The 16189-nt window shown below is 44.3% G+C and overlaps 1 long non-coding RNA gene across 2 annotated transcripts; it reads left to right on the top strand.

Moving 5' to 3' along the window:
* The first annotated feature begins 7423 nt into the window (after positions 1–7423).
* On the top strand, positions 7424–15045 carry LOC140617211 (uncharacterized). 2 transcript variants are annotated; one of them, XR_012017416.1, is made up of 3 exons: positions 7424–7611; positions 12697–12803; positions 14704–15045. It is a non-coding gene; the product is annotated as an uncharacterized lncRNA (long non-coding RNA). The 2 variants fall into 2 exon arrangements; XR_012017417.1 differs by lacking the exon at positions 7424–7611 and adding an exon at positions 7944–8161.
* Positions 15046–16189: the final 1144 nt, after the last annotated feature.

The following is a 16189-nucleotide window of genomic DNA, read 5'->3' as shown; positions in this document are numbered from 1 at the left end:
TTGCTTTACAGCCCAACTTCCCCTCACCGTCACTCAAGGCTCATTCACTGAGCCCCTCAGGCTGGCCCCCCGTCTTTTTGCAGGAATTGTTTTCTAGACCATGTGGTGCTGGACTTCTTAAAACCTGTGCTGTCTTGTACTCAAAATTGTTCCAGTTTGTTTGTAGTCTGGTCTCCCCAAGGAGATTGTGCACTTCCCCAAGGCAGGTTTGGCATTTGACATGCACTCGGAGCTGAAAGGACTTACCTTTCTTCCACATTCGTTCCCTAATAACACCCATCAACGCTTGTCAGGCGAGCACTCTTAGTGGTGGGTTGGAGGGGACTCCCTGCAAGTTTCTCTCTATCAGGTTTCCACCAATAAAAATCAAAAGGTCTTAAACCACTTTTTCGTCCAGGTGAGTCCCCCTCCCCTGCCCAGTCCGATGTGCTACAGAAGCCCTCAGGATGGGTGGTTTTGGCTGGCAAGTTGCACCGTTCGCAGCTGGATCGCCTGTCCTTTGGACTTTTTGGTGGTTTGTACTGCAACACATACTTAAGAGAACCTGTAAAATTCAGGGTGTCTGTGTGTGTGTTGAGGGGAGGGCTGTAATCTTGTTCTGATCTCTGTATAAGATCTTGAACAGTAAATGAGGAAAAAGAAAAAGGGGGAGACCTTGAAGCATCTGATTTCTAATTCCCAGTTTTTCAAAGGCCAATCTCGAGTATCTCTACTAACTGAAGTGACTTCCAATGGAGGCCCTAGGTGCTTGGGGTTTTGCTGGTACGGTTACGCTTTGGGCTAAAATGCATGGGACATGGTGCCCTAACCCAGTTCCTGAGTGCCTGTGCTGCCTCATGCTTGTTGGTCAGAAGTGCTACAATTTTGCTTCATTTCCAAGCCAATGTTTTAAAAGAATGTTTTTCAAACTGCAGAATGGAGCCCAATGGTGGACAGAGATGAATTCAAAGGATAACTATGAGCTTTTTTTTCTTTAGTGCGGAAGAACAAACTAGAATAAGAGATACCACTATGCTATATATAGTAATGCTAAGTACTATTCTATAAAACTTTAATTTTGATTTATGCATATGCATATATTCTGAGTTATGATGTAAAATGTATTTCTTACTGTGGGTTGGGATCAAAGAATATTGAAAGCTACTGAAAGCAAACCTATCCGAAGACAGAAAAATAACCACAAATATCAGTCAGTTGTCAGCTTTGGATTTTCAGAAATGCAGTCAAGGTAGATTGTTAGAAGTTTCAGGGTGGGGTGGAGGATCCCTGGGTGGTTCAGTGGTTTGGTGCCTGCCTTCGGCCCAGGGCGTGATCTTGGAGTCCTGGGATCGAGTCCCACATCAGGCTCCCTGCATGGAGCCTGCTTCTCTCTCTCTGCCTGTGTCTCTGCCTCTCTCTCTCTGTCTCTCATGAATAAATTTAAAAAAAAGTTGGGAGGGGGGTAGAATTATTTGACCATTATCACTTAATAAAGTTCAAGAGTTTTGTTTCCTGGGGGCATAAAGAGTTGACTTTCCCAAATGGTTGCTAAACAATTGGTCTTTAGGATGTTCTTCAAAATTCTATTAAATTTTTTTTTCTTTTTTCAAAAACCTATTTATCCAGCATTTCACTTTGCCTGAAATGGGCTTAAATAAATTTGCTTCTTTCGGGTGCCTGGATGGCTCAGTGGTTGAAGGTCTGAGACTTTGGCTCAGGTCGTGACCCCCGGGATCAACTCCTGTATCAGGTTCCCCGCAGGGAGCCTGCTTCTCCCTCTGCTTATGTCTCTGCCTCTCTCTGTGTGTCTCTCGTGAATAAATAAATAAAATCTTTAAAAAAAAATAAATTTGCTTCTCTCTAGTCTCCATTTCCAACCAAATAGATTTGTTTTCCTCTTTCCTTGTTTTTATTTGAGAGAGACAGGGAGCCTGGGAGGAGGAGCAGAGGGAGAGAGAGAATCTCAAGCCGACTGCCTGCTAAGCAAGCACCTTGATGCTCCATCTCATAATTTTGAAATCATGACCTGAGCAGAAATCAAGAGTCAAACACTTAACCGATCGAGGCACCCCTAAATGGTTTCTTTTTCAGTTTGGCTTTTGTGACTTTCTTTGATTTGGCCCTAGCCTATATTTCTACCTCTATCCTTTAGTTCCTGTGGTAGGCAGCTCCCTGCCATTACTGTATATCTAAACTTTATCTTTCCTTTGAAACTCAGCTTAAATATCACACCTTTCATTAGTCTTTTTTTATTAGATGCTTCCATTTGAGACTGTGCTCATTCTACTTGAACTTAGTGCTTTATAAATGCTTATCTCTTTGTGGCCCTTTTTGTGTTGTCTATGTAACAGATTTTACGTTCGTGTCTTTCCAGGATAGAGTCTGGCTAACCATACCCAGCCTAGTCACCTGTAAAAAAGAAGGTACTTACCGAGTAGATGGATGAATTAAATACGCTTTTTCCCTCTGTAATATCTATCCCTACCTGAATTATATTTACTTATTTGCTTATTTATTGTTTATCTCCCTCACTATAAGCTCCGCGAAAGCTGGAATTTAATCCCGTGAAAATTAATAAAGGGAAACCTCACTAAAGTGGATTTGGGATGCTAGAACGGGAGGCTGGTAGGAGTTCTGGTACCACTCAACATCAATTATGGAAAGAATTGTCAATTATAGACCCAACAGAAGAATCCTCAACAGGAAAGAATCAGGAATTACAGGCTCCAACATGAGAAGATGTACCTTGCATCTTATAAGAAATTACCCCTGTAACTCAGTACATGAGAAACTGTCATCACTAGAACTCTTGCTTCTCTCCAATGGACTTTTGTTCAAAACAACCCCTCCCAACTTCCTCCTTCTTCTCCATAAAATAAGGTTCCTCTCTTTTGTTTTTTGGACTTGCCTATGGTTTTGCCTTGGCTTGCCTGTCCCGGATTGTAATTCTCTGCCCTTTCCAAATAAACCCATTTTTGCTGGTAAAATAACTGGCAGTTTTATTTTTAAGGTTAACAATCTGCTTTGATCACTGTTAGCTCTAGCACCTATTACATGCCTGACAACACATTTTTGTTGAATGAATACATGCAGGAGTAAAGAGTTTTGAGCTTCTCTTGGACCAGGAGGAAACAAACATGCTATCTGGTATGTCTAGAGGGCATCTATCTCATCCCTTACTAGCCAAAGCAGAACTCTTGATTTCTAGCAAAACTGTTCCTCTCTTAATTCTTAGAATTTAGAAAAACAACACTGCCATTCATGAGATAGCTTAGGCCCCATACCACAGAGTCATCTTGAGCCCTCTTATCCTCAAATATCCAATCCATCAGCAAATATTGAGGGCTCTGCCTCCAAACAAATTCAGAATCCTGCCACTTCTTACCCTCTGCACTGCTCTGGTCCAGATGACTGTCACTCCTCTTCTAGATCACTGCCAAAGCCACCGTCTAACTCATCTCTGGGTTTCTGCACTTAGTGCTCACTTTCCATTCTCCACCCAGCAGTCAGAAAGATCTCAGAACAAAAATAAAATCCCTTGCTTAAGGGGATCAATTATTTCTCTTCCTTTAAGCCCTCCAGTGACTCCTCATGGCAAACAGAATAAAATCCATATTCCTCACTCACCATGGCATTACCAGGTTGTGCCCTTGCCTACCTCCTCAGCCTCATCTCTTTTTTCTTTGCACATTCTAGCCACATTGATTTTTATTTTTCTCCCTAAAGCACTCCAAGTTATTCCCTTTCAGGGAATAACTTTCTGCACTTGCTCTTTCTTCCGCCAAGAAATCTCCTTGCCTCAATCTTTATTTGATGGTTTCTTACCACTTAGGTCTCAGTTTAAGTGTTGCTTCCTTAAAAAAAAAAAAAAAAAAAAAAAAAACAAATCAAACCAAAACAAAAAACTTCCTTGACCATTCTGGCAAAAGTTGCCCCTTGCATGCAATCTCCTTTTTACCACTGTCCTATGTGATTTTTTTATAGTATTATTTCATGATTTGAAAAATACATTATTTAATCCTTTGTTTATTTGCTTGTGACCTTCCCCTACCTGTCTCTCTCCCGGACCTCTTAGTGAAATAACTCCAAGAGGAAAAGTCCTTTGTTTTGCCAAATCACTCAATCTTCAGTGCCTAAACAGCACCAGGTACATAGAGTTCTTTTAGAGAATTAGTATGTTTAACACAGTGCTTTGCAAATAATAAACTGAGTCGATGTTGGAGAAGGGCAGATTTTTCTTCCACCCAGTCTTCTGTAAGCCACAATGTGAGAACTGATCCCAAGAACTTGCTCTCTAATGGCTCCATTTCACCTAATTAATATGACCTTTTGCAATGTACACAACCTGACATCCTTGTCCAGACAGTGTTATTCAAAATTCAAGTATGGATGCTGGCATTATGAAGAAATAGTGAAATCTTGCCCTTCCCCAACCATAGCTGTCCCTTTATTCCAATGACTTACATATTTCTTAGCAGTCATCTCTCCCAGTTTCCTCAACAAATTCCTCTACTCTTCTTTTTCTCTTATCATTTTATGTATTCTTTAAAAAAGCTTTTATTTATTTATTCATGAGAAACAGAGAGCCAGAGAGGTAGAGACACAGGCAGAGGGAGAAGCAGGCTCCATGCAGGGAGCCCGATGTGGGACTCGATCCCAGGTCTCCAGGATCATGCCATGGGCCAAAGGTGGCACTAAACCGCTGAGCCACCCAGGCTGCCCATTTTATGTATTTTATTCTTGGCATTATGTTTAGTAGGTGCTCAACAAATGCAGTGTTGTGTTTTATCTTTATAAGACAGCTCTCAAGCCCAAAGCAATAATATTAACTGCCTGAGCCCTCTGGTGACTTGAGCATGTTTTTCTGGTGCTGAAGGATACTCCATTAGGTAGCAATTGCTGTGTAATAAATGATTCCACAAGTTAGTGGCTGAAATTTCAAAGTTTCAGTCTGTGAAGCGGACACTCAAGAGCAGATCAGTTGTGCATTTTGGCTTCTATGAGGTTGGAGTCAGCTGACAGTTAGCTCTGTAGTTATCTGATGGCCTGACTGGCAAGCCCTGATTCGGTGTGGGAGGGGACTACACAAAGATGTGAATGCCAGGAGGTGAGGGTCATTGGGGTCTATCCTGGAGGCTGGCCTCCACAGAGGGGCTGTCAGCAGTGAAAACATTTTATTGCAAAAAACCCAATATGCAATGAAAAGTGGCTTAAGTAATAAGGACTCACATACTGTCCCATATAATAGGAAGCCGATAGGGCAGTCATAGGGTTAATTCTTGGGCTTGATAATCTCCTCAAAGATTAAGAGCTCACCATCTCTTTACTCTGACATCTTTGGCATGCTGGAGATCTCTCCTGTCATGGTCACATGTTGGCTGCAGTGGTTTCAGGGGTCATATGCAGACTTGGCCACATCCACAAAGAAAGGAATGTCAATTCTGTGAATCAATTTTATTATGAGAGATAACATTTCCTGGAAGTACTATTGTAGACATCTTAGGTCCTACTGGCCAGAGTTAGGTAACATAGTCCTGCACAAAAAATACAAGATGCATATTGTGAAGCCATATGTTTGGAAGCATTACTGTTCTGCAGGTACACACCTCACTTTGCAGTCAGAAAAAGAAAATCATGGTGTCCCCGGAAGCTCAAATTAAAAAAAAAAAAAGAAAGAAAGAAAGAAATAAAAAGATTAAGGTAATTTTACAGATATTTTAGTATCAATATATTCAGTTCTGTCAGGACTATAGAACGTTCCAGAGTGTCAGTACTCTGGTTTTCTTGTCTCCTCCCCAAGGAAAGGGGGGGAAGGAATGGCTTGAATAATGACCTTTTTGTGGTATTTATCCATTGGCCTTTTCATGTGACCCTGAGATAGTCTATTTTGCTAGGTGTGATATATAATAATGAAAGTGAAAAAGAAACAGCGTCAGAAAGATGAAGGATTTATTGACCATAGTTCTTTCACTGGATAAACTGATACCTGCTAATTAGCAATAAGTGGCTTGGGAAGTGAAATGTGAAAGCAAAATCACAGAATTCTCGCGTGCCCGCTTCCAGGTTATTCAGAACGTGCCAAGTTCTCACTAAGAATCACAAATTAAGCTAAGAAGACAAGATGTGTACATACTTAGTAAAGAGAAGATTTATGTTTTATGGAATAGAGTAGTACGTACGCTCCATTCCTTAGAAAATTGGAATTTTCACTCTCTTAAAATTCTCCAAAATAAGGTGGTTTAAAAATACCTTTATTTCTAGGCTTGTTAGTGGTCTGTTTTCTCGCCCAAGGAGAAATGACAGCCAACTGCATGATGTGTTCTACTCAAACCACTCTTAGGCCACAGTAGACTTGGGTCAGTTTCTGGATCTTTCTTTGCCCAGGGCTAAGATACTCAATTAGGGATTTATTAAAATTAACATACCCGAAATTCTGGTTCTGAGACGGAAAGCATTTTAATATCTGAGCTTGGTTCTGGAATCCTGACTCAGGTAAAACTCCCGGTTTTAGCAGAAATCTCTGGCACCCCGTGTCTGATTACGATGCCTCCTCCCTCCAGCTCCAAGTAACCCTCACGTTGGGGACATCTGGCGCTAATGCCACTTCTCATCCCCACCCCGTCCAGGGACATCCGTCCACCCAGAGGGGTCGTGCACAGCCCACCGGCCGCTCAAACTGTGAAATGCATTTGCTTTCTGGAGGTGAACCGCGCGCATCACACACCCCTTGGGGGGGGGGGGATAATGTCATTGTGTAGCCACGTGTCAGCCCTGGGGGGGATGAGGTCAACCGACTCCCCAAAGTTGCCGTCTCGGGAATGAATGTCGTTCGCGGTTGGGAAAGCGAAGCAAGGAACGCCACGGGATGGAGAAAACAGCTTATTTGCCAAGCAAATGAGCAGGGGGGTTAGGCAGGGGGTTAGGCAGGGGGAAGCTGCAAGAAAATTGGGCCGAGCGTGCGCTTTGCTGGAGCGACGACGCAGTGCGTTAAGCGGCGCGGCAGGCAGGACGCCGACCGGAGCGGCCCTCCGCCTTTGTCCTCCGCGCCACCCGAGCTGGGGGGGGGGGGGGGGGGCGTGTCCTGTGGATCTGGGGTGGCGGCCCCGAGGGCGCTTGCGGCGCCCCAGAGGCGAAGGCGGAGGCGCCAGGATGCCAGCGGGCTGCGCACAAGGTCGGGGGCAAGGCCGCGCGGCGGCCCGGAGCCCCAAGGAGGGGCGCGAAGGAAGCGAGCGCGGCCAACCCGAGGGCGAGCGGCGCGGGCGGCGCCAGCCCGGGGGCCGCAGCGGGCGGGGCGTGCGCAGCGCAGCCCCCGGGGGACCGAGGAACCTCCGCAGGGGCGGGGCCGGGCCGCGGCCGGAAGACGGGGGCAGGCGGGGGGGGGGCAGGCGGGGGGGTGGGCGGCGCGCGGCGCGGCGAGGGGGCGGGGCCTCCGCGCGCAGCCTCAGTAGGTCTCCGGGAATTTTCCACTCGAGCGCCGGAGCCGCCGAGACGCCGCCCGCCTCTGCGCACCGGGGGCCCACGTGACGGTGATTCACCAGGCGCCGCCTCCCGAGCCCGAGGCGGGGAAGCGACGGGGAGAGGAGCGAGTGAGGAGAAGAGGAGGAGGAAAAGGAGGAGGGGCGGGCCCTGGAGGTGCGGAGGCCCCGCGGCGCGGCGAGGGGGGCGGGGCCGGGCGGGCCACGCTGGCCTCCGCCTGCGACGGGGAAGCTAGACGGCGCTCGGACGGGGACGGCACGACCGGCCCCCGGCTGCGTGGAGGAAAGGGGCGGGCGGGCCTGCGGGTTCCCGCGGAGAGAGCCCCGCCGCGGACATCGCAGTGCGGGGCACGGCGGCGCCCCCGTGGCACGCGTCCGCGCGTGTGTACGTGGCTCCTGACGTGGAGAGCCCCGGCGGCGGGGCGCGCGCGCCGGACGCACGCACGCACGCACGCCGGAAGCGAGGGTGCGGCCCCGGCCCGACCCGCGTGCCCCGGCAGGCCCGCGGGCGCTGGTGTGTGCGCGCGAGGCGGCCCTCGGGGCGCGGGCCCGGCCTTGCAGCCGGTTCCACATGAGTCCCCCGTGGACGCTCGGGAGGCGGCGCCCCGGAGGTTTCCTGTGTCCGCCTGCTGTGTTGAGTAGCCGCGGCGCGGGCACCCCGGCCCCGGCGCTGCCCTACAGGAGCGCGCCCAACTGTTTCATCTCAAGTGCGTGCCCTTGTTTACGTTCTTTCTAGTAATTGTGGCCTTTTTTTTTTTTTTTCCCTTCCTTTTCCTCAAGTCGTCCCATCAAAGAGTTGGAAGCAAATTAAAAGGAAAGAAATTACCAGCCTGAATTAGAAAGTTGAGATCTTTGTTTACCAGCTGCGCTGGCTGCGGAGGCATCGGGGGTTTGCTGTGTTCCGGGTCCCCTGGCAGCCTGTTCTGGGGCCTTTTCCTCTCTTTTCCACCTCGAGGCGAAAGCACGGGCTAGAAAAAGCTGCTGGACCTGCCCGATGCCTTTTCTACGCTTTTTGTTTGTTTGACTTTTGCACCAGAACAGTGTATATTGTTTCTGCCGTTAGAATTCTTGTAACTAAAAAGAATAGCTAATACTTGTGTACTGCTTGAGATAGGTGCTGTCTTGTTTTTTTTTTTTTTTGTTTGTTTTTTTCCCCAAAATTTTATTATTCATGAGAGACAGAGAGAGAGAGAGAGACACAGGCAGAGGGAGAAGCAGGACTCGATCCCAGGACCCTGCAAGGGAGCTGGATGCAGGACTCGATTCCAGGACCCCAGGATCAGGCCCTGGGCTGCAGGCGGAGGCTCAACCACTGAGCCACCCGGGCTGCCCTGTTTTAAGTTCTTTATAAATATGTGAGGATTCACTTATTTATATATGTCAACATATTTAAATTCGTCAAGTCTGTGAGGTGGGGGTTCCTTCTGTCTCCTTATACGCCTTACCTCATCCCTTACAGCTAGGGAGGTTGAGGCATACATAAATCAGATAACTTGGCAAAGGCCATCCAGCTTGTAAGTGGAGCAACTGGAATTTGAAGCCAGGCTGTTGGAGATAAATCCCACGCTGTGGTCACTTGCTATGGAAATTTCCTACCAACAAACATAATTGTATTGAAATATTAAATTTACATTTTGGCAAGATTCCTTCCTCCCCCCCCCCCCCCTTTTATTCATTTAACCTTCCTGAAGTTTAGTTCGAAGAACTGTCTAAATTTAGTTTGAGTGGAAAACCACACACAATTTAAAAAAAGAAACGAAGAACTCCTGCATTCCAAGGCAGTATTACATGTTTTATACATGGAAGAGTATTGACATATTTGACCTAGGAACTTCTTTTTCTCTGGAGTAGTGTTTGTCTTCAAAGACCTTTAGCCCCTAGGAAGTGGTGTGAGACCTCCAGGAAAGTGAGGATGAGGCTTCTCAATTGTCAGTGTTGGATAAGTATATTGATGGAAACATACTCAAGAAGTGAACACCCTTGAAATGGTCAATGACATAACGTAAAGTGAAAAGGAAATTTCCAAAAGAAACAGTAATATTGGGTACATTCACTAAGAAGGTAACTATGGGTTCCTTCCTCCCTCCGTCCCTCCCTTCTCTCATTTTTTTCTGGAACCTTCTTTTCTGCCCTCAAAACCTCCCTTGACCCCTTCAGGATTGGCTTAGAAGCCTCCTGTGTGTGCTCACTTGCCACCCAGAGGCTACTGTGGTGGCACCTATAACCACACTGTATTCTCATTGCTTGTTCACGTGGCTTTGCCTCCTAGGAGATGCCTAAGTTTCCTGAACGGCAGACATTCTGTGCTGCTCAACAGTGTGTCCCCAGAGCTCAGCACAGTTGTTTGTCCTAAAATAGGGACTCAGTAGTACTGGTTAAGAGGGTGAGTTTGCATCAGTCTTATCTTTTTTATTTTTTATTTTTTATTATTTATTTATTTTTTTAATTTTTATTTTTTTTGCATCAGTCTTATCTTGTAAAGATGTACTGAATTGAGATTTAAGAACCAGGAGACCAATGTGCCCTTGGGAACATTGTCCATTCTTGGTCCATACTGAACTCAACCTCCTTTCTTTCTTATATTTCCTTGTATTCCCTATCGTTTAAAAAAATTTTTTTTTTTTAAAGATTTTATTTATTTACTCATGAGAGACTCAGAGGCAGAGACATAGGCAGAGGGAGAAGCAAGCTCCTAGCAGAGAGCCTGATGCAGGACTTGATCCCAGCACCCTGGGATCACAACCTGAGCCAAAGGCTGCAGTTCAGCCACTGAGCTGCCCAGGGTCCCTCCATCATCTTTTCATTTGATACTAACTGCCCAATGCCAGGGATATATATTTTGTTTCACTATATATACTACTGCCCCACTTGTTATTTTGCACCTAATAGTTTTCTTGGAGTGTACTAAATAAGAACAAAAACAACTGAAAAATTCTGTATGGTTAGCCAATTTTACTTCAGTACCTAATTAATGTTCAGAGGTTTATTAACCACAGGTTTAATCCTGGCCTCACAATTTGGGATCCTTAGAATAATAGAATCATAGGATTTTTTATTGCTGTAGGGGGACCTTATTAGTGCTCTGTCTGATGCATATCTACTAGCCACACAAAGTTGTTTAATTAAAATTAAATATAATAAACCAAGTTCTTCCTAGCATTAGCTAAATTTCAAGTACTCAATAGCTACATGTGGCTGGTGGTTACCCTATTGCAAGCACTGAAATAGACATTTTCATTATTGCAGTAAGTTCTGCTAGACAGAACTGATAAATTACAAAAAATAGGTCAAAGAAGAGTTTATTGGCTTAAACATACCACTATTGCTAAAAATATTTCAGATTGCTTAGTTCTTTTACATGCAAAGAACATCACATATTTCAGATGTCTTACTCCTTGTAGATAACACTTTCTTCTTTAACAGTTGTGTTTAAATTAATGCAAATTTAAACCTATTCAGAAGGAGTGATGGTTCAAAACGATTTGTCTTTGTTTTCCGTAAAGTGACTATTCACCCTTTGTTCTCTTTCTCTGAAATAAATAAATCTTTAAAAATGGAGGGGGCGGGCAAGGTTGCCCAGTCAATTAAGTGGCCAGCTCTTGATTTTGACTAAGGTCGTGATCTCAGGGTACTGGAATTGAGCTCCCCATGGGGCACCACACTCAGTAGGGAGTCTGCGTGGCATTCTCCCTCTCTCTGAGCCCCTACCCCCACTCATCTGCACGCTCTTTCAAATAAATAAATCTTTTCTTTTTTTTTTTTTAACGATTTTATTTACTTATTCATGATAGACCTAGAGAGAAAGAGAGAGGCAGAGACACAGGCAGGAGAAGCAGGTTCCATGCGGGGAGCCTGACACAGGACTTGATCCTGGGACTCCAGGATCGCGCCCTGGGCCAAAGGCAGGCACTAAACTGCTGAGCCACCCAGGGATCCCAAATAAATAAATCTTAAAAAAAAAAAAAAAAAAAGTAAATATTCACCCCCAACGGATCCTTTGTGAATCTTAAATGTTTTTCTGTGTAAAAGCACTCTGATCAACTTGAGTCACTGCACAAGTTTGACATTCATTAGATTCAGCTGTACATTTTAAGCTCACATGATTGAGAAACTAAAATAGTAATGTTGGTAAAGGACAAATGCCAGATAGTTTTGGAATGACCAAATATATATTTAATGATATCACACATGCAATACAGACAGTTGTCAGTTTACAGACACTATTCGGAAGCAGCCCCAATATGAAAGCATCCTGGCATACCTTTTTAAAACTCTTTCTTAGAACAGGTAGCCAAAGTAGCTATTGCGCAAACAAATTAGTAAATTAAAAAAATAAAGATAAATCTTGAAATTCTGAGAAAATGTATAGCTTGAGTTGTGGAGGTAATGCAAAAGCTATGAAAAACCCTGGGGAATTAGTACAGGTAATTTCCACAGTGGAGCAGATTTGCTTAAGTGGTAACCCCCTGACAAAAATAGTCCAGTACCACCTTTCCCCACTAGGCCCCGCCCCTCTTTGCCCAGCCAATCCCACTCCCTTCCGGGGTTTAAAAAATCCTCCGCTTTCATTTGTACTCCAGTTTAATTTCTGTCCAAAGTTTTGTGGTTCAGGGCAAGTTTGCCAGCTTCTGTGAGCCTCAGTTTCCTAAACTCTAAGATACGAATAATAACATGCTAATTGTTAAGAACTAAAGGAAAATTCATGTGAAAATATATATTTTTAAAGATTTTATTTATTTATTCATGAGAAATGCAGAAAGAGGCAGAGGGAGAAGCAGGCCCCATGCGGGGAGCCTGACGTGGGACTTGATCTTGGGTCTTTGGGATCACGCCCTGGGCTGAAGGCAGCGCTAAACCGCTGAGCCAAACCGCTGAGCCACCCAGGCTGCCAGTGAAAATACTTTAGAAATTAGAAACTATATAAAAAGAAGGCATTATGATTACATATATTAATAAAGGTCAAAGCCATCCCTCCCCTGAAGGTTAAATAGTTATCAGTCACTGCATATGATGAGAATCTGGTTCATCAGAATATTTACACCAGTTGATGCCTTGAAGTTTCTTGGGAGGCAAGGGTATTCTGGGAGGTGAAAGATTTAAAAAAGGAGCTGGAAGGCAGTGAAAACTTACAAAATTTGGAAGGAGGCCTGTAGGCACTAGTGTCTGTCCAACTAAACCCCCCCAAGACCCATGAGGCAGAAAAATACCATATATTTTTAAAGATTTTATTTATTTACTTTAGGAAGAGAGCACAAGAAGAGGTAGAGGGAGAAGCAGACTGCCCCCTGAGCAGGGAGCCTGATAGTGGGGCTCTATCCCAGGATCCCGAGATCATGATCTGAGCCAAAGGTGGGTGCTTAACCAACTGAGCCAACCATATGCCCCCCCAACCAAGTTTTATTTTAAAGAATGAATATAATTGCTTGCATTTTCCCTCTACTTCCTTCTTCTGTTTCATTGATCATTCCTAAGGCTTAAGTTTCTCCTTTACGTTTTAATTCATCTGACATAGCACGTTTTTAAAAATTTAGCGTTGCTTGCTTTGATTTTCCAGCTGTCTTTTGCTGATGGAGCTTCTGTGAAGGGCAAACTCAAAATACAGCCCGCTGCACAGCACGGGGAGGAAAGTGGTGCTTGCTATGGGGGGACCTGGGCAGCTACACCTTTAGCCCTGGCAGAAGCAATGTGGGTCACAGCTACTTGCTGGGGTAAGGCAGAGGCAGCAGTAGTTAGACCAGACCAGACCCAACCAAGCAGAAACAAACAAACAAAAGGGAGAGAGCGAGAAAGAGAACAGGGGAATGGAAGTGGTGAAGAGGAAGGGAAGGCCACCAAAGACAGGAATGGATAACATCAATGGTTCTAAGTACAGTTCATGTACCGACTCATAAGCCACATGACAATACTGTGAGGCGAGCTGGATTATTATTATGCCCATTTGATAGATGAAGAAATTGAGGCCCAGAAATGTTGAGCAACTGTCCGCAATGTCACACAGCTCCTAAGTGGTACAAGTGGGATTTGAAGTCAGCCAGACTGGCTCTGCTGTACTTGTAGTTCTCAAACTTTCTGGACTTAGGACTCTCCCCCCACCAATCCCTGTACTTTTAAAACTATTGAGGACTGCAAAGGGTTTGTTCAGGTGGGTTTTATCTGTTGATATTTGCCATATTAGAATCTTAAACATACTTAAGTCATTGAAAAATAACAAACCAATAATGTGCTAACATAAATAATATTCTAAAGTGAAAATAGCTCTATTTTTCAAAATAAAAACATTTAGGGAGAAGGATGGCATTGTACAGTTTTGCAAATTTCTGCACCATACCATATCCCTTTTGGTGTGATGGTGGGTAAGAAGTGGGAAGGAAATGAGAGAGACTGAAAGGTATAAACCATGGGAACTCCAAGCCTATTTCAGTGAGCACCCCATGTGACCTGTATGAGGAAGAAATGATAACTAAAGACTTGTCTGAATAGGATAGAGCAGCATCTGGATTTGCATGCCTGTTTTACTCTTCAACAGGTTGTTTGGAATCCCTCTTCCAATCTACATACACATGCATCTATATTTGCATGTCTGAGGTTCAGTAAAAAACTTTGAGTTTTTTTTACTGAATTGGAAGAGATTTTCAAGATTTATCTGACTAATTTTATGAAGGGAAGCAGTTGAGGCTGGGCACAAAATCAACATCACTGGCTGAGCTACTTACTGGTTAATGGGAAAACGGGGGCTAGAACCCAGGTCTCCTGTCTTCTCATTCCACTTCAGAATGTCATGTCACGGGGATTAATAAATCTTTTTTTTTTAAATAATAAATTTATTTTTATTGATGTTCAATTTGCCAACATACAGAATAACACCCAGTGCTCATCCCATCAAGTGCCCCCCTCACTGCCCGTCACCCATTCGTCCCCACCCCCCGCCCTCCTCCCCTTCCACCACCCCTATTTCTTTTCCCAGAGTTAGGAGTCTTTATGTTCTGTCTCCCTTTCTGATATTTCCTATCCATTTCTTCTCCCTTCCCTTCTAGGGAATTAATAAATCTTATTCAGCCATTAGATAAATCTGTTTCCACCAGAAAACTTGTGAATTGACAACCGCACAATCTATAGTCCATTCATATGCTTTATCAATGACATCGTGAAAAATTGCTCATCTCTGAAAATTGCCTCTCCCAAAATGTCTTGGTCTGATGTTTTGTTAGGACTAGTTACAATTTCTTGCTTATTGTCTTTTGTTTCACAGGTTGTGCTGAAGAGAATATGGGCTTGACTTTGGAAAGAGTAAGGATAGGAGACCCAACGGTTCTGAGACATCTGAGAACCACTGATTGGCCAGTCTGTTATCTGCAGGATCTACTTTTCTTAAGGATGAGCATATTTTGGTCCATAGGTTTCCAAGACAAGCACATTCCTGCCAACATGATCCCTGGACAAGCTGTTCTGGAATTTGAACTTGCTACTGAAAAGGGGTTAAGTCCAGGACACACACACTCATTTCAGTGGGGGGTGAGCCATAGTTGGCTATGTTAGCACCTCATTATACAACAGTTTCAGAATAAAGTGATTCCAGATGTGCTCTCAGCAAGTACCTAGTACTTATGTTTTTAATCCATTAGGCTAAAATCCACCTTTCTGAATATGGGAGGAACCTGAAGTTAGTTAATTAACTAGTAATTCCTAGTTACTTTATAAAGTTGATTCTAAATTGGCCATAATTTGCAGGATACTTTAAGCTAGCTGATTCCAACCTTATAAAACATAGATATTTACACATACATACGTGTATTCACACACATATGTATCTGATTAGGATTAGAAGTTCATTTTGAGTACCAGTTTGATGAACATGAAGTTCCTCTGTCCATCTAAGGAGTAGTAATTTAGTTTCCTTCTTCTGACTAATGAAACTGCTTGTCATTCTGAAGACCAACTTCATGGGAAGTCCTGGTTAAAGACTCCCCCTCTCCTTTGCCTTTTTTGTTTGTTTGTTTTAGATTTTATTTATTCATGAGAGACACAGAAAGAGAGAAAGAGAGGCAGAGACACAGGTAGAGGGAGGAGCAGGCTCCATGCAGGGAGCCCTATGTGGGACTTGATCCCGGGACTCCAGGATCATGCCCTAGGCCAAAGGCAGGTACCAAACCGCTGAGCCACCCAGGGATCTCCACTCTTCTTTGCCTTTTTAAACACAGTTGACATTTTTCACTTCATAAACTTTGTAACCTGAACTTATAAACAAGAATTAAAGAGAAAAAGTGCCAAAGGTCTTCTTTGACAAGTCAGATTATTGTTAATATGGGATTTTTGTGTCACTTGGTTCTGGAAAGTGAGGAGCTGAGGGCGAGTATTTCACTTTGCTTTAAAATATTTCAGATTTGGGGCACCTAGGTGGCATGTTGGTTGAGCAGCTGACTCTTGGTTTCAGCTCATGTTGTGATCTCAGGGTCGTGAGATCAAGCCCCACATCCAGCTCCACGCTCAGTGTGGAATCTGCTTGAAGCTCTCTCTCCCACTCCTCCCAACCCCACTCTCTCTAAAATAAATAAGTTTTTGAAAAAAGTTTCAGATTTGTCTGCAGAAAGTATGTGAGTTTTTTTGTTGTTGTTTTTGAATACAAAGCAAACCTGGTCTTTACTTACTGTAGTTGAGAACATTGCATTCTAATAGGCTCTTTGATGTGATACTAAACATATTTTTAGGGACACCTGGGTGGCTCCGTGGTTGAGCAT

The sequence above is a fragment of the Canis lupus genome, chromosome 25, assembly GCF_048164855.1.
Source record: "Canis lupus baileyi chromosome 25, mCanLup2.hap1, whole genome shotgun sequence".
NCBI classification, from domain to species: domain Eukaryota; kingdom Metazoa; phylum Chordata; class Mammalia; order Carnivora; family Canidae; genus Canis; species Canis lupus.
The sequence above is the reverse complement of the archived record's forward strand: the minus strand, read 5'-3'. Positions and strand labels throughout refer to the sequence as shown.